Source organism: Cupressus sempervirens, chromosome 8 (genome assembly GCF_028749045.1).
Source record: "Cupressus sempervirens isolate cs-2001-9-10 chromosome 8, ASM2874904v1, whole genome shotgun sequence".
Taxonomy (NCBI): domain Eukaryota; kingdom Viridiplantae; phylum Streptophyta; class Pinopsida; order Cupressales; family Cupressaceae; genus Cupressus; species Cupressus sempervirens.
The window spans coordinates 96661532-96664736 of record NC_143125.1 but is presented as its reverse complement, the minus strand read 5'-3'; the positions used below and the strand labels follow the sequence as shown (position 1 = coordinate 96664736).

Genomic DNA, 3205 nt, shown 5'->3' with positions numbered 1-3205 from the left:
CTAAACAATGTGCATCAAGAAGACAATAAAAAACCGACTTTGGAGAATTCGAAACCTTACCAAAACATGTCTAAATGACTTGGAATATGGAATATAGATCAGCTTATATGCATACTAGACACTCCCAAAGTGGTCAGTCGTGACACTATATTGGGTGCAAGATATCCAATTGAAAACTAGGCTTCTAAACTATGTTTGACACTAAGACAAAAAGTGCAAATTTCTCAGATGCTCAAAACAAAACATCACCAAAATATTAAAAAATTCAAACTAATGAGCTATGGTGAATGAAAATTTTAAATGAAAGATAGTAAGCACGTCAAACATATTACAAGCCTAAAAATGATAGTCGAGCATAATGCATGAAAAACTTTTAAATAACGGATCAAACTTTTCAAAAAAATTTCGAACAATACTCAAAATGTGCTTGCAATTTTGACTCCCAACACATATAAGAATATAATTTAATGCTTTTAATATTTAAAATTCCTCCATCTAATTATTACACCACAATAAGAAAGATAATGGAGGACATTCAAACTCAATCCTTCAAAGGGGCTCAAAATAAATTGATATAACCCAATTGAGATACACATGGTTATATTTGCTTATCTAAAATGAAAACTTTGCTTATATTTTAGAATCAAACTTTGATGTAAAATTTTGGTTGTGATAAGCAAATATAAGATTCTGCAATTTTATGTTTTAAATCTTTTCTGGAATAGATAATATTGTTTTTTCTGTAAATGATTTCTATCCTTGAGGAGATTGGTCATTTGTGAAAAGGTTTACACTGCCTTATTGCAATTTGGAGTCTTGCTATTGAAGTTGAGAGAATTTGAATTGACAAGTGATAGAGGTGGATTTTAAATCATTTTCATCTATAGGGATTAATCATGTGGATGATCTTGGTTATAAAATTTAAGTGGTTTTTCAATCTGCACATTCAATTCATTTTTATGAATTGATTGTTTATGCTTTTTCAGTATTTTCTTTAAAATACTTTTTGGAGAGATTTTCCCTCAGAAAAGGAATTAATGAACATATTTTCAAACTATTTGTTGCACCTTATAGTATTATGAAATAATACTAAGCAAAGAAATTCCTTACACATTCAGGGAATTTCAATTTATTAGTTTATCAAGGGTGCTAGACTATGGTCAAAAATCAATTGTCTAGACATATTTCTATTAGTTGGAGACTTGGAAGCATTCCCTATTAAATGGTGAATCATATCTCACCTACAGTTGATAATTATCGTGCCTTTTCATATGAGGGTATATGAGAGCAGGTCTTTTAGATTTTCCTCTACATTAGCAGTCATAAAAGTTCATTTATATAATGATGAATCAAATATGATTCAGTTGTTCAAAATTGGTTTCTCTAAGCTATATGGATGAGGCAGTGTTTCTGTTGTAGTTGGCCAGTACCATGCACAAGCAATGATTTCAAAGCACGTCTTCTTGTTGAAGCACACAAGATTGTACACATGGATGGAATGACTTACCCCAATCCTCTACAAGAGAACCTTGCCTATTCTGATGTTGAGCATTTCTTTGTTCATCTAGATGATGTGGTTCCTAAAGATATTGTTGTGTGAATGAACAACCCCAAAGGAATTCATTTTTGTTGTGCAAGACCATGGGAAAAAATCTATTTTGAACCAGATGAAGTGCATGCATGTAGAGTAACATGTGGAGGATTGTGCCCCAGACTGAATACTATCATTCATGAAATTGTATGTAGTTTACAGAACATGTATGGAGTTACTGATGTTCTTTGTATTGTGGGAGGCTACAAAGGTTTCTATTCTCACAATACAATTTCATTAAATCCAAAAGTTGTTAATTATATTCATAAATGTGGGGATACAATTATTGGTACTTTACAAGGTGGTCATGTAGCTTCTAAAATAGTTGACAACATTCAAGACCATGGCATCAATCAGGCCTACATACTTGGAGGTGATGGAACTCAGAGAAAAGCAACGGTTATCTATGAGGAAATCCGAAGAAGAGGGATGAAAGTGGCAGTTGTTGGGATCCCTAAAATTGTTGATAATGACATTGCGATCATTGATAATTCATTTGGTTTTGATATGGCTATGGAGGAAGCACAAAGGGAAATCAATGTGGCACATGTAGAAGCACAGAGTCCTAAACTTGAAGTATATTGACCCAAATTACATGGCCTGTGCGATTCTGAGCAATCCATCAGATAATGTTTACTGTTCTCTTCTGGCCCAAAATGCTATTCATGGAGCTATGACAGGTCACACTGGTTTTACTAATGGTTTTTTGAATGGAAAATATGTTTATATATCAAGTGCTCATATTACAGAGGCTCAGAAGCAAGTCAATACCACAGACCGTATTTGGGCAAGGTTGCTCTCCTCTACAAACTAACCTAGTTTCGTAAGGTACAAAGAGGTTATGAAATACAAGAGGGAAAAAGAATCAACCAGAATGCTACAAGAACTTGATGCATCTATTGATAAATTCATTTCCTCTACTGTATAGGAGAAAGGAGTTGATATGAAGACAACAGAGATTGCTTGTAAAGGAATGGTGTGGCAAAGAACAAATCATATGATTATGTAAAAAAATAAAGAGAAGAAGATAGTAGAGTGTGTTAACTAAAGGTCCTGTAGCACTTCAACAGACCTACATCTAATGTTAGAAAGCATTGTTTAGATTAAGAGGCATCTGCTTATCCGTACAAAATCAGTCTTCCATATTTTCCTCCATGTCAACAACAAAAGGGTCACTCATAGTTGTTCGAGATGTTCAGAAGAGGTGGTGTTGTGAGTAGAGTTATAATTATTCAATTCCCAATTGAGTTCCAATGCAAGATAGATTTTGGTTTTAGGTTGCTTGAGCCTCGTTGTGTACGTTTGAAAAGGGTTGTGCATAGTAAAGTGAAGTGAGTATTTTGGCAATCTAGGACATTAAAATCTTATACTTAAGATGTCATTGTGCATACAGGTGGCAGTGGATTATATAAATAATATTTGATATATGTAGATTAGAATCATAGGTGTATCTTATGGTGTAAATATTAATATTATGTGTATAGCATATTCTCTCACTAACCTTGTGTGGGAACCTGCTATTATAAAGGTAAATGCAATCAACATTGTCATAGAAGCTTTTTCTCTTAGTCTTTATTTGCATGATACAACAAAGAATCCAAAGCCTAAAAGTGT

At 33.4% G+C, this 3205-nt stretch overlaps 1 pseudogene; it reads left to right on the top strand.

Annotated features, from left to right (window-relative positions):
- Positions 1-1396: 1396 nt before the first annotated feature.
- On the top strand, positions 1397-2176 carry LOC149541809 (ATP-dependent 6-phosphofructokinase 7 pseudogene; annotated as a pseudogene).
- Positions 2177-3205: the final 1029 nt, after the last annotated feature.